This window comes from Nipponia nippon, unplaced genomic scaffold, assembly GCF_047370975.1.
Source record: "Nipponia nippon isolate SJK-2023a ecotype South Korea unplaced genomic scaffold, ASM4737097v1 scaffold_5, whole genome shotgun sequence".
NCBI lineage: Eukaryota > Metazoa > Chordata > Aves > Pelecaniformes > Threskiornithidae > Nipponia > Nipponia nippon.
This window is the reverse complement of record NW_028262369.1, coordinates 38,367,507-38,390,229: the sequence shown is the minus strand read 5'-3', so window position 1 is coordinate 38,390,229 and position 22,723 is coordinate 38,367,507. Positions and strand designations below refer to the sequence as shown.

At 41.9% G+C, this 22,723-nt stretch overlaps 1 protein-coding gene across 7 annotated transcripts in view; it reads right to left on the bottom strand.

Moving 5' to 3' along the window:
* Positions 1-22,723, bottom strand: part of LRRC8D (leucine rich repeat containing 8 VRAC subunit D) — a 55,192-nt gene that overhangs the window by 20,146 nt on the left and 12,323 nt on the right. Inside the window, exon 1 of one of the 7 annotated variants that reach the window (XM_087733209.1) lies at positions 13,330-13,423. The exons of 3 other annotated variants lie outside the window; for them this stretch is intronic. The gene's annotated coding sequence lies outside the window, so the exon portion shown is untranslated. Of the gene's footprint in view, positions 1-2,803; positions 2,826-12,884; positions 13,171-13,329; positions 13,424-15,301; positions 15,504-22,723 lie in introns of those variants that run through there. 3 more of the 7 variants (XM_087733213.1, XM_087733207.1, XR_015698991.1) reach the window with 3 other exon arrangements.

Here is a 22,723-nt window from a genome sequence, read left to right as displayed (position 1 = left end):
CTGTTATTTTGGGTTTGAAGCCAAGAAAGGGAAGAGCCAGTACAACAGCTGGCTGGCAGTTCTTTAGACTTGATGGAAAGTTGCAGCCTTGTCCCAAAATGGGGCTAATGGCTTATTGTGGTGCTTGCTCTGTTAAGAGTGGCAGAGCTACTGTTGGGTTAAAACATTCTTTATATGACAGGCCATTACAGTAGTCCTGCTCCTGACTCATTAGGGGTGTCCTCTCTCTGGCTCATCATGCCATGCATCAGATGCCACTACGCTCCTTGTGTATGGCTCAGCTCCTAGGTCTTGGTCAGAGTTCCTTCATAATCAAACGAAAAAAACCGTGATTTTTGGACAAAGAGCTAGACTCTGCTAGCACTTGATATTTATATTGCATAAAAGGTTCAATTTCCTACTCTATATCAAAGGCTTACTGCATTATGCATTGTGTAATTCTGTCTCAAAAAAGATTACAGCCCAAAAATTCAGTTGAATTGCATCAAATTTCATACTGTATAACACAGCAGAGTGTTTGAGAAAGGCAAAGTTTCGAGCTTGACCAGTTATAAAAGGAAGAACCTTTAAGTCTATGCCGCAGGGCAGAAACGAGAATAAACCTCCTTTTATGTTCTACATTAGCAACACTTTGACCACAGGAAAAGTCACAAAGTAAAGACATCCTAAAAAAATTTGCAAGTATTAGCAGCGTGTTATTCTTTAATATGTGACTCTATTCTGAAAAGTGATTTAACAAAGATATCACTGAAGGATATAAGTTAGCAGGAAACGTTGCTATTTCCATGCGGGTGTACAAGTCACAAATAAAACTATTTCTCTGCAGTTATCGGAGCTCTTCCTCAGAGGGTGTAGTTGACGTTTCCACATACAGTTAATCTGGGGATAACACTTCTTAGTGCTCTGCGTAGACCTTGCTGAAGCTGGCCATATTCACTGATACTTGCTTTGTCAAATTAAGAGAAGCAAGTTGTAATAAAGCTTTACTTCCACCCCTAAAGGGAGAAGATACAACTGGCTGTATATGTACAAGAAACAAACAAAATGAGTAATCATGAAGTAGCTTTAAAACAAAAACAAAACCCCCATCCAAAATTAGAACACTCATGAAGGTAAAGGCCAACAGGCTTAGACTACAAGATCTCAAGTTATATAAATAGGAGCAATAATGCTATTGCGACTCATTTATTAGGGAATCTTTAATGTCTTCAGTTAACAAAAAAAAAAAATTGTGTGATGATGGCACGCTTGAAATTATCCAGTTACATAAAATGATTTCTTGCTTCTGAGTTGCTGTTTGTGAATAGCTGCGATTTGAACAGAGATCTGAATAAAGATCCTTCTACCCCCTCACTGTAACATGGACTCAAAATGAAAGTTTATTAGCAATGAGGAAAAGCATAAGCAGATTAACATGAAATATTCAAACTTTCCAGGTTAGACTTGCATTTAAGCTTTTTAATTAGGAGCTCTACACCTCTGTAGTCCAAGGCAAAGGTCAGCAAGGATCAATCAACCAGGTTATGTCACTACAGCCAGCTACGATAGTCTTCTCCAGTCCTCCTCCGAGACAGCTGTCACCGTCAAAGCCACAACAGATCAGACTACAGGTCCGATCCTCCAACTCCTAGACAAGGTCCCCCTGCCAACTGTAACACCATCTCACCAACCACCACAGGACAAACTATATCTTCTTAGCAACTTAAGTCACTGAAAACCCACAGGATATAAAACTATAAATTACCACAACCATGCCAAAAACCAATATGGCCAAAACATAGCAGCAAAGCGCAGCTATTTCTCTGTAGATGAAAGCCAAGGGATTTCTAGTGTTTTCTTTCCTCTAATGCACAAAACCAAATGCCAGCAGCATGTTCCTTGGTAGAAGCCCAAAGACCACTTAAAAGTCTCCATTTTCAAGATGTCTTAGACTACATAACTTATTTCATTACTTCCCCCCCTCAAACAAAGCACAAAAGCAGCTTCAGTTTCCTCTATGATCCCCTTTGACTCTTGGAACTCCTGTGGACAGACAAGAACACCAAGAGCTATGAATACAGCTTGCATTTGGCATTAACTGAACATCTTTAATTTATGATTTACAATTACATTACAAAACACACATATACACAAATGTGTCTTACGGATCAAGCCATCTTTCCACAGTTAGCAAATGATGCCATTTATTCAGTCATCACAGTCCAGATCAGACCAGTGACACTGTAAGACATCACGCAAGCAATACAATAGCATGTACTCAAAAACTATTGAAAACGCATTTAACAAATAAAATCCATCTCATAAAAAAAAATCCCACGGGAGTCTTTTGCCGCAATATATCATCTGTGTTTCAGAGTCATCATTCCAAAATATTTAGCTTTTTTTACAACAAAGAATTTAACTTGTGTTGGAATGACTGCACGCAGAGAAAAATACGGCATTCATACAAGAGCCACAAAATATCACACTTTATCAACTGTGCTTCTTGATGCAGCTGTTAAGAACTAATTCATAGCATCTATGACTTTAACATTCTATTTTCCTCTGTTCAAAGTTCCGGTATCCCTACTTGATGCTTTGCCAGATTAGTGCTATATTAAGCTAGACAGGCAGCCCAGGGAGGTAGGACTGAGCTGCTACTTTGAAGCTCTGTGCAAGGAAAAAATGAAGTCCACTCACTGGTCCCATCTTTGGGCCATGAATGGCATGATCACAAAACAACCATTCCCACCTACAAGGACAAAGATCCTAAAATGCTTAACCTTTTGCATTTCCTCAAGTTTTAAAACTTTCATTGCATTACCATTCTTCTGATGTTCTTGTTTTAAGTCTTCCCTCCCTCTCTTTGCAACTCTGCAGATAGATTCCTTTCCACCAACACTCTTGGACAGTGCAAAGACATGGGTCACAAGACACATCCAGGAGCTGACTGGTTTCTTTGAGCATGTACACGTGTTTCTGTGTGGACACAAACAGTGACAAAAACAGAAGAGCTTTCTGCTCTTCTGGTGACATCTCAGGAGCATACTGAGGTAGACACTGCCAACAAGGCTGAGCAGCTACTCACAGTGCTTGGAGACCATGAAAGGGAAGAAGCAGTGAACAACCTTCACAGTCATTATGCCTGTACCTACACCTCCCCTGTCAGCAATTTCTGTCCGTTAGCATCTACCAGATGCAACTGTCATACACAAATAAAGTTGTGGGTGCGCCTGCGTGTGCCTGCATGTAACCCTGGGAAGAAAAAAAGGAAAAGAAAAAAAAAAGTAATGAAGATTGAAACATTTGTAACTCTCAATTTAAGAACAGAGAGAAGCTTTCTCCAAAACAAGTGTTAGGAGGTATTTAATAAGGGAAATTGGAGACTTTTGCTGGACAGAAGACACAGATAGGCCTTCTTCCTTCCACATCTTAAATCTCCTTGCTCCATTCCATTCCTCTCTCCACTTCTGAAGACATCAATCCTCAAATAAAGACCGTGCATTTTCTCTGCAGATCAATTACTTTAAATGCAATGAAGGGACACTGTACAAGTATGATCACCAACAAGGTGAATGCTCAAAACCAGTTTGTTACTCTGACCCATGTGTATTCTGTTTGTAGAGCAGCATATATGCCCTGCAATCAGAGGCACAATGACACATTTGAGCATGCAGGGTGCCTTCTCCCTTTATCACCGCCTCCCCTTCGTACACACACCCTCAGCGTTCCTTGAGGCAGCACTACGCTCCTTCTCATTAAATTTAGAAACAGACCTCTGAATCACCAGTTCCTGTTGTTGAAAGTAGCTAGAAACAGATGTTACAGCAAAAGAAGTTTCCTAGTAAACAATTATAATCTGCCCACTATGTTAGACCCCTTTGTTACAAAATGTTTTTAAATGCTAGAACAAGAGGTTTTATAGATTTATATGAAACTAAATAATTTCATTCCCTGAGGCGCCTAATCCTTCCTAGAATCATATTAATTCTTACCCATAATGGTATCATGCAGCAGTGAGTTCCAGAGGTTAACTGTCCACTATAAAAAGGAAAAAAAACCCACACCACCAAAAAAAAAACCCTCAAAAATGTTGTTTATAAAGCCTCATTACTTGTGAGCCATTCTACTTTTCCTTGTCACTTCTTCAGATGCACCTTCAAGAGGAGGAACAGAAAGATCTGAGTTACTACTTTGCAAGAGAAGAGCAGCACAAAGATTCCAAAACTGGTTATACGCAAGAAAGATCAGTTCCAGAGAGAGGAGAGCAGAATTCGGACAGTGCTACACACAAACTAATCCACCCTGCAGAGAGGAATGACTTCCCAGCATAAGCAGAGTGGAAATGCACCCATGTTTCCCGGCCTGAGTCCACGAGGAACCATATGCATGCCTAGGAAACTCTTGGCAACCACTTGTGGACTCCAATTCCTTCTGTTGCTCTTGAAATACCTAACAGGAACGATGTATCTCAGGCCAAGAGGCACCATCCATGTATATGCCTCACATGTACGTATGTATATACACAGACACACACAATATGTACTTTCTATCAGAGAAGCCAGCTCATGCTGATTTATTCAGCATATGAGGAACATTTTGTTTTGCACATTTGTGTAGTCCCATCTATGAATTACTGAAGCCAGAGGGACACCACAGACCACTACACTCAATTATTCCTGTATTTAGCCCAGAGGACTACATGTAACAGTAAGCCAAACCTTTGTTTGCCTAACATAACACTTCCAGAAAAGCTTTCAGCCCTGGGAACATTTTGGGTGGAATCCACTACTTTCCTTTGTCATTTATTTGTTCCAGCACTTACGCTCTCTCACCGTTACAAATGCACGTCTTATTTCCAATTGCCTGATTTCAGCTCCCAGCTGTCAGTTCTGTTACGCCTGTTTCTGCTAGCCTTTTAGCCTCCAGCGTGCTCTCCCTCAGAAGGTGTTTCCTGCCAGTTATCAAGTCACCCCATTTATCTATCAAGAAACAACAGATCCAGCAACAGAATAAGCTTTTCAGGCTTTCCTTATGGTACCTGAACACCATCCAGTCTTCAAATATCACCTCTGACGCTTTTCTGAACTCACTCCCGTTTTCAACGGGCTGCTGAGGAACCCAGAATCATACACAATTCACTTTCTTTTGCCCATTGCCCTTCCTACTTATACACCCAAACTTGTACACCTTTGCTGCCCTGCGAGAGGGCAGTCGTGTCCAGTTGCCACTCACTGTGTACCTGCAAGTAGTCTTACCCCCAAGCTCCTATTCTGTCACTACGTTGAAGTACAACACCTGCAGGCTCCATGGTCTCGCATCAGACTATATTAAAACGCACTTTCGATTGATACAGTTCACCAGGATAACCAGATTACTCTGTATGAGCTGCCTTGTCCTCACTTACCACGCTACCTAGCATGATATGGCCTGCCAGTTGTACCAGTACAGATCCTGTCCTTGTCTCCAGGCCCTTGATGAAAAGGTTCAATGGAATCTAGCCTCACCTCAATCCTTAAAACAGATTTCTAGAAGCATTCCCATTTGATAATGATTCACCACCAATGACTAACTTTTAAACATCAGTTAGTCAGTTCTTAATTCTCTGTTGGAATGGCATTCATGGTATCACATTCTGCACCTTCCCAAATACAGAACAGTATTAAGAAATATTTCTACTTTTCTTGCATGAGCTACTTTATTATCCTCATCTAGTAACTGGAATTATTTGTTTCCTAACATACTTCAGCTGTAGAAAATATGCAGAGTTAATTCTCTAACTTAATTCCTAACTTCTAGTGTGTGCTAATTCTCATGTATCCATTGTCCCTTTAATTACTGTATTTTGCTTTGAAATTTCTCGATGTGTCCTGAAGCCAGAGGGCTGTTAGTGTAGTAGCTGTCTTTTTTTCTTTAAACCAGAATTCCAGCTTTTGGGCTGTTTAGTATCTTATAGAGATCTCTGTTTTCATTCACATTTTTCTTCCTACAATAATGTCAAGTTCTCTGTGATGACAAATATGCTCTTTTGAAGCATTAAGTATCATTTCTTTGGGGCTGTTCTCTGTTTGCCCATCCTGTACGTAACTGGGTCACACTCGATGGTCCCATGGCAACCACCAACTTCCAGTTGTGTGATACCAAAGTCCACAATAGCTGTCTCAGCTGAAGAGCTGAAACAAGAGCTGACCTGCAATGGGCTGAATTTCCAAGGCACTGAACACCTTCCCATGATGCCAACAGGATGTTCAGCGCCTCGGAAGCAACAAAACAAAACAGAGTGCATAAAGGGAAACAAACCTGTACGTTTGCTGATCAGCCATTTTGGCATTTTCTTTTTTAAAAAAGATCTCTATTAATTTCTCCTATTCCTTGACTGTAAAGGTAAGGCATTTAGCAAGTCATCAATTTGGTGAGTCAACCAGACTGGACAACAAACATGTCCAGGCTCCTGCTCATCAGCCTGACCCTCACCCAGGTTAACAGCTTCTGCATACTACCAGCCATCTGCTGCTTGTTTGGTGAACACGGCAAAATGAACTGACCTCAGTCCTATGCCAGGGTGGCACTACCGCAGAAAGCACAGTGCTCCTCAGCAGCCTCAGCAGAGAAGAAAGGCAGCGCAAAGCACACGCACTCTGAGTGTAGATACAACATTCCTTATCTGCCCAAGGTGGAAGCATCTACGCTTTACCTGGATTTGCACAGGCAGTCGATTAAACTTTAGTACAGAATCAGTCCTTAGCCTCCAGGACCAAGTCTTTCACAGGGCAATAAAACTTAATATATTCAGCAAGAAAACCACAACATTTGGTTTTGTAATTGCCACAATAGTAGGAAAAACATTCAGAACCTTCCAGTTTCACAACTTTATTTAAATAAATATGCTAACTATTCATACACAGTCAGCTGTTAAGTATCCTAGAAGCATGGTGGTAGCAGTCTACATCTGTAATTCTGCAGTTCAACACACATGATGGACTTTCCCACATAATCAGGAGTCCCACATGGCTCCTGAAGCACATACTTGCATGCATTTAGTTAGAGTAGAAATTTCTTATGATGTTTAGCAAGAGTCTAAATTCAGTAGCTGAACAGGAAATAAGCTGCGTTCTTGCTGTACATCAACCACTACAACTTACTTTGCACAACCGAAAATGACTAAGGAAAAATACATACAGTAGTTTGGTCATTCTTCTTGTTATTAAAACAGCAAAATGGGAAGGAAAGTGAAGGAGGGGGAAAGACTGTAGCCGTACATTAAGAAGCAAAATGGAGAGCCCTATCCATACCTTCTGCAACAAATTCCCCCTAAATTAGGCAGCAAATATTCAAAACCACCAGTCTGCACAGACAGTTCGATCTGAAGCGTACACTCCCTGTGCTGGATTCCTCTCAGGCTTGAGGTAAACATAACTATGCAGGTTGCCAAAAGCCTCAGATACTAAAACGTTCAGCCTTTTTCTACTACCCAGATTCTGCCAAAGTCCTCTGCTTCATACACATATCTGAAAAAGCTTTGTATGGGATGGGAAGAATCTCAGTTTGGGCTGGAAGTCCAGGATTTGCTGGGAGGGCTCATACTCCTCTTTACCTTCCTTCATCCTCCTCCCCATCAGCGTAGAAAATCTCACAAGAAATCAGCAGCTTTACCCACCTAAGAAGTGCATTCCATTCACTATAAAAGATTAAATATATGAACTAGAAGTTTCTGCTGAAACTCTCTGTCATCACACAGTTAATGACAGCTTTAAGATGCTGCAGCAGTGTTTCAAAGGTCTGCTGCAAAGACTAAAGTCAGTTCACATTCCTCTCATAATTTCTGCTTAAGGTTAGCAGAGTCTGAAGGAGTTGCTTGAATATTAAATTCAGATGAAAGTACATAGTGACTTTAAAATACAAGTACTATTCCTGACTAGTAATACATCTGCGTCCACATAAACCCTCCCAAATCCTTAAGAACAGCCTTCCTATATAACATAATCCACTTTAAGGCTTTGTCTGCATAAGGCACTTTGGATTACTTCTTAAGAGACAAAAACCATACAAATTAAAAAATTGATTGATTAAACGGCTTGAGACCCTCTTCAGATGCTCTTTTCCAGAATCAGAGTGACTCTCAATTATTCTGCCTCAGAGATGTAGGGCAGTTGAAGCAATTCACTTTAAATTCATACCTTCAGCTGACTCGAACAATTTCTCAATGGCATGTGAAGACAAGCCCTTAACTCCAGAACCACACACAGGATTTACTTGGGAGTAACTGTCCAAAACATCTCCCTTGGGAAACAGGCCCAGACAACACAACACATCAGGATGTTGGTTCAACACCAAAGCACTCTAAGAAGAATGCAAGAAACCACACAATCAGAAAAGCTTAAATTCTGGTAAATAAATTCACGACTGTGTATTTGCCAGGTTTGTTTTAGAGAAGCATTTCCAACAGGCACCTAGCCTTAGTTTGAAAAGCCTCTTATTCCGACACAATTTTCCAAGACTCCTCTCCGTCCCCTCCCTCCCCATCCCTACCCTTTCTCCGCAAGCTGCATCCCGCAGCCGCTCTTTCCCAAATTGCAGCCTGCCGCCCCGACAGCTGACACACGGGGCACAATCTAACGCACAACGTGGCAGCCCCTGGTTGTAAGATTTCAAGCATCACCTGAATACAACGCAAAGCAGCCTGGAACAGGAATTGCAGGTTCAGATCCAGCAGAGAGGTGCCTTGACTTCGGATGCTCCCTCCCCCGCCAGCTAGGCGCTCATTGTTTTTTCCTGGGGATACATTTTCAGATCAGAGCCACGGCCTGCTGCAGATACAGATCAGCTTTGCTCATCCCACAGTTCTCTGTCACCGACAAAAAATAGCTCTGGAGGGAGAGGAGGAGGTTTTCAGCTGTTTTCTTCTCCAGTCCTCTCTAGCCGTTTCCTCTGTCTTTGTCCTCTCATTCCAGCTTTTATACCTTGCAATAAGGGAGAAGCCATTTTCTCATGTTCATGGCTGGATCTCAGAGTAACTGTTTTCTTACTCTATGGAGCCAGTAAATCCCCAGATCTGCCTTTAAAACAAATTTAATAGTAGCCACAATGTTCCAGCAGCACCCTCAACAACACAATCACCAGGCTTTTCATGGAAGAGCTGAAAGAAGCTGGCATCTTACTTGTTTCCTTACCAAAGACAGCCCAGAGAAGCAGCTGGAGCCAAACAGGAGCGGTCCGGATAAATGCTTCTAACTAGGCACCACTGATACTCTACAGGGTTCAAAAAAAACCACAGGAGAGGGACATTTTCCTAAACAGGATCAAAAATAGATGGCTTTAAGATAGCTGGAAAGCATCTAATATACTATTCTTCGATTTTCTCATAAACAGTAACTTTATTCTTCCCGAAACATTGATCGACGTTTGATCCTGTTATGAACAATTCTGAGGCCTCCCCCACAGAGCATCTAAGCTGCATCACATTAAAGCTGTTCCTTTCTCCTTGCCTCTAGCATATTCCTAACATGTAAACAACTCTGCTGTACACACAACCAAAGGCACAGCTAGCTAGTGAAAGCTGCAGCACTAAGGGCACCATAGGAACCCATCCAATTCTAATAACCCATTATTTTCACAGGGCACTGTATTTATTAACTAGAAGGCAACTGCTATTAATGCAAATGTACACGTGAAAAATGATCCCGTTAGAAAAGCCGAAAGAATATTCCAGAGTATTATTTTTCATGGATAGCCATGTTTCACAGGCTTTGTTACCCCCCATAACCCAAACATACAAGAGGAGTCAGTTGGAATGATGGAAGAATTGTGACAAGGCTAGGAGAAAGGCAAGTGTCAGAAAATCCACGCAGGCTTACTGTCTGAGGATTTCCCAGCTGATGTGATGCCACATGACAAGTAATGTTTTTGTGGCCAAGAAAACCTGAAAACCTATAGGGACTATTTCCAGTTCAGCTTAAAAAAAAAAAAAAAAAAAAGAAAAAAAAAATCTCACTTCTCGCCTATTTCGCAGTGATGTGATTAGGAGATACACAAAATATGTGGCTGAGCAATGCCTTTGTGTTAAGATTTGGTAACTTTTTTAGCAGTGTATGTTAACTCTTGCTTCACAGGCTCTGGACCAAGCCCGTGGGCGAGCTGCCCTGGTGAGCTCTGCTCCTTGGGGCAAGTTTCCACAGCCAGATCCACCCGCTCCGCCATGGGATCTCCTTACAGCACCATTGCTCAACCCGCAAATCGCTCTCCGCAGGCAAGTCTGCGAGCAGGACAAACTAAGGTCTGGAGGAAACACAGGTCATCTCTGACCCCTATCTCATCCGTCCAGGGGTTCTGCAGTGATCCCACAGGAAAAGCAAATGTAACTGCAGCTACTTCTGTTTAGGGCCTTCTCCGCATTCAGGAGGTTTCCAATGGCAGGAATCCAGAACGAAGCAGCTCTGGAGTTGTGAACTGAATACAGCTGCACTGCCAGGCTCAAACACCAGGACCTAGAGCAGGCCAGGGTCCCTTGCGACATTTCCTTCTGACCAGTGCAGTTGCACATTTTTTTCCCCTCTTAGGTTAAAACAGAGCACAGTGATTTCTTGCTGTCCTTCTGTCCACACCTACTCTACAAACTGGAGCAAATCAGTCATGTCCCAACACCCACTAGCTTCCTTTGGCTTACTTCACAGACTCAAAAATGTCAGACTACGAATTCCAGACCCTGCTTCTTCCTTCCACAACGCAAAGTATCACCCTAGTCACACATATCCTCCTCCCCTCCCACTTCTTGTCAAATTCCACTGTCCATATTGCCACCAGAGCAAGTTTTATCTACTTGAAAACATGAAATTATCCACTTCTTCCCAGCACCCCTCAATATTCTTCCAACCCAGCAGGTGAACACCCACTCAATCCTGCACATGACATTTACCCAAGCAGGTTTTACTGGAGTAAAACAAGCATTCAAGGAGGTCTAGTTTTAAAAACAAAATTGCATTTCCTTTCCTGCAGCTAAAATTTCTTCATCATCCCCGCATTTCCCACTTTCAATCCTTTTAACACAAATTAAAGAAATAAAAAGCCTTACCCTTCCATATTTTGTGCCAAGACAAATGGTTGTTTTATTACAAAAGGTCGAACAACCTCTTTTTACAAAACTAACTGGAGTCTAACTCCAATGCTATCCTTGCAAAGCAGTCCTGCACATTCTTTTTCCACTCCAAAAAACCCTGCTCACGGTAACTCTGCACCACACGATAAATGTTATAAAGAATTTATACAGCAGTGCAACTAAATCTTAACTTCTGACTAAGGTAAATTAAAGTTCATGGTTAAAGTAGGCCAAAGTGTATCGCTATCTGCAAGCTGGAAAATTTAGACAACTCTTCACAGACTCAGGCCTTGAAAAGTGCAAGGTTCAGCTGCTGCACCCTACATATCTGACAAAATATAATGTCACAAACACCAATGCCAGAAGGTTGTAGCTACATCTCAGTGCCAAATATCTGACAGCGATCTCCTTTTCAGAGGAGCCTGATCAGAAGACTACAGCCTAGCCATAATTCAGGATTTAATGACTAACGGGACCACTGAACTGAAAACGTGAAGTATTTCAGGTTTAAACTATGAATGACAGCGACAGCTCAAGTTAAAATTACTACACATTTTCAATCACCTTTCACGCTTATAAACAAATAAAAATGAAAGAAAGGTTGGAGAGTGGCTTTTTGTACACTATCAGCAAACAAATGCCTTGACCTATATTCACCATGCACTGAACATTCAAGATTCAGTACCAAAAATACCCAGGACTGCCCATAGCATGGTTTTAATTAATAAAAAGACAAAACCCAGTTTATTACCTCTTCTAGGATCAGAGCCACAAGACCTACCACGTATCAAAGATCTGCCCCAGACAGGAGCACTCAGAGGGTTTCAATTATCAAAAGGTTGCTGAAGCTTCCATGCCTTTCATGAATTGGTTTTATTGACCCCCGGTCTTTGGCTTACTGCAGTTGAAAAACTCCTCAAATAGAGATTATTTATGCTAATTTAGCTGAATTCGAAGGGCCAGTTTTGAGTCATCCCTTCAGGGTCACACTGCAGTCTGCAGCATTCTCCACTTTTAGCGCTCTCCCTTTTTCCCCAAGGGAAAAAGGCACCATGGACCTAGGGTTTCCCGTTAGACACCCAGCTCAGACACAAGCCTGTAGAAATATAAGGCCTTGACTGACAAACGCCTACTGAGGAAAAGCAAATGAACCCTGTATGCAAGAGCATACAGACACCGAAAAACTGGAATACCTTTACCCACGAAGCACCTAGTATACCGGCACAACTCAAAAAGGTTATGAAGCAAGTATAATTAACACTAACACTCACACCAAAATAATGGGAACATTTGGCTCTTTCAGAGTGCTGTAACCTCATCAAAACGCTCAAACCAAATTTGACATTTATGTCTCTATAAATAACGTGTAAGTGAAAGCAAAGAAAAAAGCAACATTTGTAGTTCAGGGAAAGCCATCAAAACAAACATGTCCATAGTACTCAAATGCTAAACTACATGTGGGAATCTGATGATCTTTTCAACGGCTGAAAGCTGGGACACAGAGGAAAGGGCTTCTTGTTTTTAAATTAATTATTAATCAATCTTTTCAGCCATCAAACCCCTGCAATGAGTCATCCACTTTCTTTACCAAAGTCTAAATTGTTATAAGACTGCAATTCCACTGGAACGTTACCCTCCTGAGTGCAATACTTAATCCTGCATATGAGAAAGGATTTTAGTAGGTTCATTCCTCTCTCCCACAAAAAGATTGTGTTCTCATTGAACCTGAACAGAAAATCACAAAAAAACCCCATAAGGCAAAACAGTGTTTAGAATTTTTACATTGAGAGAAACAAAAGAAGATAAAGTCCACCTCAGTTATTCACAGCAAAGCCAGTATTCTTCCAGTGACGGTGTGCGCTGCCAGCAATGAGAGAATTCACATCATCAGAAATCCTCAATAATCATGCCATTAGACGATCCAGTTCTTTTACACTCATAGAGACAGTTCCTACTGTCTGTAAAGGAATTTAGTTTTATGGAAGCATGGCTCGATAAGAGTTGCTTTTTAAGCTTACAAAATTAAGAACTTGATCCTATACCCCACATCCACGTAAACCTCTTTTCAGAGTTAACAGCTCTATTTAATAAACTAAGCTGCAAGACTGGAGCTCAGTTGGCGATACCTAGGTACAGAGCTTGCTCTTTTCCTGCGCTAAAATTATATCAGAACATTACAACACATTTGCATATCTCCCACACATGCAACTTTTTGCCAGCAGTAACAAGACGATGACATCAAGGCTTCGAAAACGTACCAGACAGAGATAGAAGGAGAGGGTGGAGTTTCCTGCAGGAACACCCAGACTGAAGTCCAGCAGCTCCCAGGGAAGGTGCTGCCTTTCTACCAGCCCGCTGCCTTCCTATCAGGCTCCCGCTTATCAGTGTCAAATGTGAAACTCCACCCAGGAAACAAAAAGCTTCCTATTGTTTCTCCCCTCTCCACAGCCTCCTGGCTACTATCAGGAAAAGTGATATCACTCCACCCTTCTGCCATGAGAATGGTTTCCATTTTTCTCCTTTATTATGTTCAGCCATGGAGCTACAGTGGAATAAGAAGAACAGCAAAAAAAAAAAAAAAAAAAAAGTCTCTGCTGGGTTCTCCCTCCCCTAGTCTCTCCCGTATGATTTTCCTGGGAATATTTCTACTGGCAGCCCACACTGCTGCCCTTGATTTAAATCATGCAGAAGTAACATGGAATTCGCATGACTCCTGTCAGTTTTCCAGCCACGCAAGTTTTGCAAAAACATCAATTAAAACAATCAGACCTTTCAACTTTAACCTAGTAAAGCTATAAAAAACCCTACACATAGCAGACCTCTTGGAAGAGTTTGATTTACACATTGGTTCACAGTTATTTTCAGAAAAGCTTTTAGTTAAAAAATAAAAATGACGACAGTGCTGAAGATTTCTGGCACCTTACCTCCTCCTAAACTGCCAGTAAAAAAAAAAATTAAAAAAAAATTAATTGATCCAAGTAGAAGGAAGTAATAAAAAGTTACTATCAATCACAGGAAAATACCTGACCTGCCATGAAAAAAGTGTTACTAACGTGTGAGAGTAAGTTTTAAGTGATTTTGAAAGTCAAGAGTGGAATCCAGTGTCATAATTCAAGGTGTGCTACATACTAGAAATTGTAACTTGAATGCTCAAGTTGTACGGAGCCATGGCCTTCCCTCCAATTCTTTCCAGTGGCCCATTTTTCCCAGTCCCACCCTACCATGGCATCCCAAGAGCAAAGCTCAGTTAAAATGCAACTAGAACAAGTCAATTAATCTGAAACTCAGGAAAGTCTCAAGCGTTGTATAGGAAAAATTGAAAACAAGCCCATACAAGCAAGACAGTATAGCAATAACAGACTAAATACAATACCCCCAAATGATTAATAATGGTTTATTAATGATCATGTTAGACAGCTGCAGGGCAAGTGCCTTTGTACCAGAATTTGACGAAGACCCAACTAGAAAGAAATGAAACAATCAAAAATTACATTTGCTAGTATCAATTCAGGCCGAGTACACACCACACACACGGGGATAAGATACTACTCTAGGAAGCAGGCTTTCTGACACCAGCACACTTAAGATCTAAATTACCATGGACTAGGGAACGGAAAAATGCAGAACCGCAGGAAAGGAAGGCAAACCCTGCTTACAAAATAGCAGTGAGTCAGCTCCTGAGGACTGGTCTATGACTGCTCTGAAAACAAGATGCACATTCCCTACGTGCCGTCCGGTTGTACAGACTGAAAACAAGTCCATCCCCTAAATACATTTTTAATATGGTAGATGATATTCCAAAAAGGTGTCAAGAAACATCAGTAACACTGTTTAACCCATTCAAACTTCAGAAAACATTTTCAACCAGCGCTGATCCACACAGCCTTTTAACCCTATACACATCTATCCATGTTTGGTGCGTTTAATAAGCAAGAAAAACTCATATCCCTGGCCTCAGATCAATCAGAAACAGCTTATCTTGGGGATACCTCCAACTCTAAAAGGTCATTGAGTTATTTTTAAGAGATATTTTCTAAAATGCCATGACCCTTTAGCCTGCCTAGTTCCATCATCTCTGATCAGACTATCCAGAAAGCCAAGAATAAGCTCCAAGGCCTTTTATGACAAGCTGTGAAACTCAGCCATTCAATATTATAAAGAACACTAAGTAATACAGCTACTCCAAGCATTTATTTGGAGAACACAACTACGTTTGTCCTCATTCAAAAATCAGAGATAGCTGTCGGGTTTTCATAACCCATCTCCCCCTTGGCAAGTGCCCTTGTCTGCAAGCAGCTCTCTCCTTGACCACATTTTAGCTCATTTTGTTGTTGTTTAGGGACTATCTGGGGGATTTCTGGTCTTCTGCTCTTTTTTTGTTGTTTTCAGATGTTATTGGTGACTGGGGCTTTTCCTGGTATATTGACTGTTTCTGAAAAAAAAAAAAAATACATATATGTATATACTCAATTACTGCAGCACACATGCAGGAAAAAAAAAAATAGGTCAAATAAGTCAGCTCTATCAATATTACTTCACTGACAAGTATTAAAACAAGGTGCTGGCCACCAAATATCATGCCAGCATACACTGAATGGAAGCACCCTGTCCAACCCCTTCCAAAAGAAGAGAAACCTTGGAACTGGCTCATTTCAGGGAAAGGATTAAAGGCTGTTTATTCAGGTGCTGTTCTTGCACACTGAATCCCTCTTCCAGACACGGCGGTTTATCATTGCTAAACACTTATATTGCAGAAGTACCTAGAGGCTTCAAGTAAGTCAGGGCCTCAGCATGCAAGGTACAGAATATATGCATAATACCTGACAGCCGTTGCCTCATCAGATTTTTCTATTTCAAATGTTTGTCTTCCCACTAACAGAGCTATGTGAGCAACCTGCGCAAGCAGAAGAAACTCAATGACACTGCAAAAAAAACCCACCCGAGTTCTACCAACGATGTATAAGTGCTATCCAACATACAAGGAAAACAGAAATAACTCTACTCCTCGTTAGGATATTACGTATAAGGATCTAGCTAAATGTCAAAGCAAAGCAGGTTTGGGGCCTTTTAGGCTGGCATAGCTCCAGCTATTATAACAAAGACAGAAGTGGCTGTTGAAATAAGCTTTGGTAAATGTTTATGGATGAGACATCCAATTCTCATTTTCCCATCCCATGCAACCTAGACATACCCTTTTAGTGAAAGAAAGAGTTTCTCAGTTGTTGCCTTCAGATTGAACCCTGGTTGAGACAGAGCAGGGGTACAAAATCAAAACAAACAAAAAAATTTACATGAGCTGTAGGGAAAGAAACTACAGACAGAGTGCTAAAAACCACGTTTGCATACCTTATATTAGCTGCATTAGAGATGGGCAAATATGCCATAAATCTGAAATGATGCTTAACAAGACGATGGAGTTCTTGGCAACCTGATTATTTTACCAAGCTGACAGCCAGTTACCCTGGATTGTCTCAGTCTAAATAGACATACCGGGATGGCACAGTCCAGAGGAGGAGCGGACCGATACACTCCCATAACATCACCCGTGCTTTTTGCTCCATGCTGCTGTCCCTTCTGATACCTCCCTGCTCCGCCACCACCCACCTCTGCCTTCCCAAACACTCATCCACATCCTGCAAAGCTTTCCCGCAGCTCCCCATCCCGTCCCCTCAGCTGAAAAGGAAATACTGGCATTGCTGTTGACCTTGACTGCAAGTTACCACCAAGCAGCTGCTGCCCAGGGACTAGGGAATACACAGACTTGGGAAAAAACAGCCATTACTCATCAACCAAAAGGTGGTAACTTGACACGGGACTGTCTAGCTCCGTCACAGCACATTACTTCCTGCATCCAAAGAAAATCCCATGCAATACCCCTGTTTCCACAGCCCTCCCCATCTCCCCCATGCCACAGGAACGTCCGCTGCCCCCAGCCTCTGGCAGCACTACCAACATGCCAGGCACCTGGCACAACCTGCCAAAAAGGCAAGGCGTGCAGGACTGCCAGATCCAGCTGCAAACCACGGCCGGACCCCAGACTGTACCCCTGGTACAAGCAACAATCTGGGTTTTGTTTTTTTTGGGGGGAAGGGGGTGGAGTGGTGGGGTGGTTGAGCTTTGCCTCTAAAGCCCCAAACCACCATGCTTCCTCCATATAAAAGATTGAAAAAAAAATTACTGGGCAGTGTTCTCCCTAACTACCGCAGGACTTCAAAACAACACATGGCGCGGGGGGGGGGGGGGGCGGGCAGGTGCTGTCTGGGGTTTTCCTTTTTTACAAAATTTGTTTTCACGGAATTTTTTTTCCCCCTGACGTTTCAAACATCAGTAATGTTAACAATCATTAAGTTCCTTATGTAATTACTTAAACTGCCCATAAAAATTGTTTTGCAGCCTGCCTGGAAAAACATTTTACTTCAAAAGGTAGCAGATGCAGTTTATGAGCAGAAAAAAAAAAAACCCACATTTTTTGCCCAGCTCCTGCAGAACATAAGAGTTAAGGGAATGGGAAAGAGACTGATGCCGTACTGATCAAATCAATTCTAATTACGCATAGAAAACTTTTCCACAGCTTCCAATAATACACTGAGCAAGAGCTACTTCATGAAATGCGAAGTCAGATAAGTGGAAAGTTTGGGAGTTTATTGCTCAGCAACAAAGGCCGGGATTTTATATATCCAATCACCAGAGGCAATGGAATGTTATAATTGCAAGCAAACTCTAGCATTTGAAATAATAAATAAAACTAGAGAAATGCATTATTCATTTAAATTTTAAAATTTTCTAAAAGAGGCCCATAAAAAGCTGTGGACAGAGTAACACAATATTGCAGCTAAGCCGCAGCAGCACTAAAAGAATTTGGCAACAAAGAGCTGTTTGTTCATTTTTTCCCTTGCAAATCTCTCTCTCTCCCCTCATCCTTACTGTTTAGGGTGCCAGGCAATAATGTCACCAGCTTCTTATGGTATGTCCTTTTCACCATTGAGAGGTGCAAATATAGCATTACTAGACAACATGTTAGGCTCATCTACAGAAGGAAAACCAGGTCTTGGAAAGGCCAACTTTTCTCCATCCCAGCCCAGTCCCTTCTGTAGTTTCTCAATTGTTGGAAATGTTTAACCTCCCTGTGAAACTATTAGGTATGGACAAGGATGAGCAGACCTTACCCTCTGATGCTGAACCGCACTATGCTGATCTGGTGCCCCAGTGTTCACAGCCAGCCTCTAAGAGAACAAGCACACTGTGATGGTGCTCCCTTACTGAAAAGGGCATCACCTACCGAAGACAAGGGACAAAGCTTGAGGGAGCGACCACGTGTTGACAATCTCTTCCCATCTATCCAAAACGCACCTCCTGAGATTCCAGTTGAGAACTAAGAGCAGGTAAATATTTCAAAACAACATCATATTGTGTCAAAACACATAGCTAAGATTACTGCAGCCTACTGAATTTGATACACATCCAGTAGGAAACAGGTCTATACACATGAAAACACGCAACATGACATTACTCCACTGAAGGTTTAAATAGAGCACTGCTGCGTTTTAACCCTGCTCTGATTTTTCTCTACTACAGCAAGTTTGCTGACAAACACCCGTGAGCACCGTCCCCTTCATGTCCCCGTGCTGCAGTCGGTATCAGGACAAGCTGGCTGGAAGCAGCTCAGCTCACAGACGCGTGGCTGCAGGGACTGGCTTCTGCTATCAGTAATGGACAAACCTCCTGCCTAGGCAAAGAAATACAGGAGCAAAAACAGTGGAAAAACCACCAAAGTAGGGCTAATTTTCCAGTTTCTGCATCTAACATTAACATTGAAAATTCTGCTGGGAGGACAGGAAGAAAGAAAAGATAACCTGACATGAAAATTGTAACATTGGAGCAAGGTACCCAGAAGTCCTTTTCATTGCAAAGAAGTAGTCAAAATGACATCTATATCTACACCTAAGGAAAAATTGATTTCTGCCTTGATGCAGCCTTGGCAATAACATTATTGCAAGGAAGAAACAGTTTATTGGTTTGGGGAGAATTTAAATCAATGTAATTTATTTGTCAATTAATAAACTTCTAATTACTGCTTCTGGTATTGAAACACACACACACACACACACACACACAGAGGGGAAACAGCCCTGGCTCTCCAATCCCCTCGCCATAGCTGGTTCCAGCAGGGAGGCGACGGGGCCGGCATGCGGTGCTTTCTCTGCTGTTCACAATCCCTGCAGGGTCTTCTGGCTCCCCTCTGACACACAGCGGGTCCCTTGTGTCACCTGGGGACCAGCCTGGAACCGTCCGTGACCAGCACACAGCAGCCCTGCCCTCCTCCCTCAGCCCTGGCTGCCAACACCGTGCCAACCACGGCCGATACCAACATCGATATAACTCGATATGTGAGCAGGCAGACCTGCAGGGAGCCCCTACAACATGGCTCAGTATTAAGTTAGAAGTCGATCTATAGGCGAACGTCCAGGAAAGTCTGCCATTTGCAACACGTCTGGAACCAGCACACCCTCCCCCAGAGGCTGAGGGACACTTTGAAACACACAGCTCTTCAGGACATCCATCTGTTGTCTGCCCTTTGGTAGCCGTTGTCAAAAATTGATTTTGGTTTTGTCAAAAATTGATTTTATTTTCATAAGAGAGCTACTCCCGGTCTCACCCTCTGCCTCTGCCACAAGCTCACACAGCTCAAACATGTGAAATACAAAGGACCATTGGCACAAACTACACACCTAGCACTCACTCCACGAACAGATCAGAGCAAGCTGACAGGTTACCTCCTAACATTAAGTGCGATATCAATACATTTTTGTAATTAACTCGTGGAAGGAGCTGACGCATAGCAAGTAAATCTCAGATTTGCCTACCTCTGGAGAACGAATGCTGTCTTAGACCGCACAGAGGAGCTACGTGCCGAAACATCAGTAAAGCAGGACACAAGAAATGAAGGAAAATAACCAAGCAAATCCACCCTTCCTTAGGTCCCTTCATTCCTACTTCCAGAAGAAGGTCGACATTGCCATTATTATGTGCGTATCATAAACAAATAGCTTATACAGACAAGTTGCTTTTAAAACAAATCAAAAGCACATCAGTGAAACGTGATCTAAAATAAACCAGCTATGTTTGAGGATATCACTATTTCCTCTGGTGCTTCAGGATTCTGCAGCTGCAGAAATTCCTCTAAAAAAATTCAAAAGAGCTTCAAGCTTATGCTCCAACGAAAGAGGTTCCCAGACACAAATATATTATATATATACACATACATACTCCATCACAGCAACCAGACCAGAGCACTTGCACAGGAAAGCCCCTAGCCATGCTTTAACATTTTGCTGATTTAGCTGTATCAGCCAAGATTATTTTTTTTCTTGCTTCCCAACTACGCCAGCAAAAGCCTTACTGCAGGAGCCCTTCTAGTGGCTGCGAAATTTTTCTGCCTGCATAAACGGTTCCTTTCATAGGACTCAGTGTAAGGAACACTAGCAAAAAAATCTCCTCTCAGACGGAAGTGGCAAGACCGGGTAATGAAAGCGAGGGAGGGGTGAAGGCAAAGGAGAGCATTGCATCAGTCTAGCTTGCATCTACAGAAAGGGGGGAAGCAGTAACTGCCACCATACTGGGTTTCTGCCAGCAGAAACTAAACTGCAAAATCACAACCCTACTACAAGAAGTAACAGCAGTAAAATTCTGCACACAGGTCAGACTGACCAACTTGACTTTGACAGACACGGCATTTCATTTTCTATTTGGATTTGCGTGTCATGTTTTGTGTGTAATGTATAATCTTGAGAAACAAACAGACTGCCTGAAAACGTAAGTGCAAACCATTCCATTTATGTCAAGTAGATATTAATCCTATTCCCCCCCAAGAGATGATGAAGTGTCAGCTGGGTTAACCGTTTCACTACTGATAAGATACGTATCATCATTTCTTTGCTAAAACCCATCTCAACTCCAAACCACCTTATGGGTAAAACCATCCATGTACTTCCCCATCCAGGAGTAAACAACCTCTCCACTCTTCCTAATGAGCATCCTTATAATGCAGACTCATCCTGGCTACACAAAAAGTACTCAAGATTAGAGAAGCGTGGGTTAGAAAACAACAAGAAAGTTTAAGACAGATTCAGTACAGTTATAAAGACTACCCTGTCTGTGTTTCTACTCAAACATAAATCTTCTCTGCTCCCCTTTTTTTTAAACCCAGATCTGCTGCAGGTTATCCAGCCTGCCACATCACATCAACGCAGAAACCAGTAAGGCCTGGCTGCAGAATTTAGGTCAGCTTGTCTGTGGAGTACATAAGGTCTTGCACACAGCCATGAATTTTCTAGTAATGCTTCAATAATCCCTCTTCATCCTGCTATGCAGCTATTTTACTAGTAGCTGCTAGCTTTCCTCCAGCTCCCCAACAAAGACTCTCCACAGGAGGGATGTTTGCAGGCGAATGAGCCACTATCTCTTCCTTGGGAAGCAGGAAGCCGGTTGTTGAATCAAATAAATGCTGATTCTTATTTCCCAAGACAAAAAAGTGAAGGATTCTCAATGCATACTAGAAAAGGACTTCCCTTTTTTAACCACACAAGAAAAAATATAATCAGAGCTGGAAATTACCCTTAGAACATTAGGAATAATTTTCTTAACAGATCATCTAAACAAAACCCCACTGTTTCCACCTGGGTTAATAAATAAAAAGTAACATCAAAATGTGACTAATAAATTCAGACAGTCTAAGGGACAGATGCTGGTACTTCTGGACAGAAAGCATCACTCGAGGTGACAAACACTGTGCCTCTTCAAAGAATGCTTCCCTCTAGAAGTGACTTGCAGGCCACTGCCATCCTAAGCATTGTACGAGCACACATAAGTAGCAGCCCTGTTCTTAAGGAATCTCTAAAGGTGCATAAAAATATGCAAAGTCTTTTCAGAACATGGTCCTTGGAGCAGGAGTTCCACGTAAACTGGAAAGTACAGTTATGTAAGAAAAAAAAAATCGAGTACAATAAACCACAACCTTGAACTTCTCTGGCTGTCTTCATACAACAAGATGAACCTAACTAAGTCTTCTGAAGCATGACAACTTGAAGGATGTGAATGCAAGAATAAATACCAGTCTCCAGGAATGGTTATGGAAATACCAGCAAATAAAAACACAGCTAGCAAGCCGACAGCTGATTTTGTCTTAAAACCCATCAGTCTACTACCTTTCCGTGCTCTATGGTTGCTGCATAACGTTGTGCTCCTGGAAAGCTGGCACCTATTAGAACACAGAATAAAACTGAGGAAAAACTCTTTCCTCAAGACATTAAATTGCTCTTCAACATTCAAATATTTGTTAAGAGCATTCCTAGTACATTCTTTCCAACTCACATGGAGCCTGGATACAGGTATTGGCAAACATATACCGAGCTGTACTGCATATTAGATGTGTAAAACAAATACCCCAGAAAATGCAAAGTTGCATTTGTTTATGTTTACCTCAGATCTATTACAGAACTCAAGCATATAACATGCACCCATGCCAGGCACACTGATGATGTGGTTGTTGTTACTGGGCCACCATCATATCACACATGTTAGCAAGACTTTTTAAGGAACAGAACTCTATTTTTATAACTAATGATCATCCACAACTTCACTTCAGCTCAACAT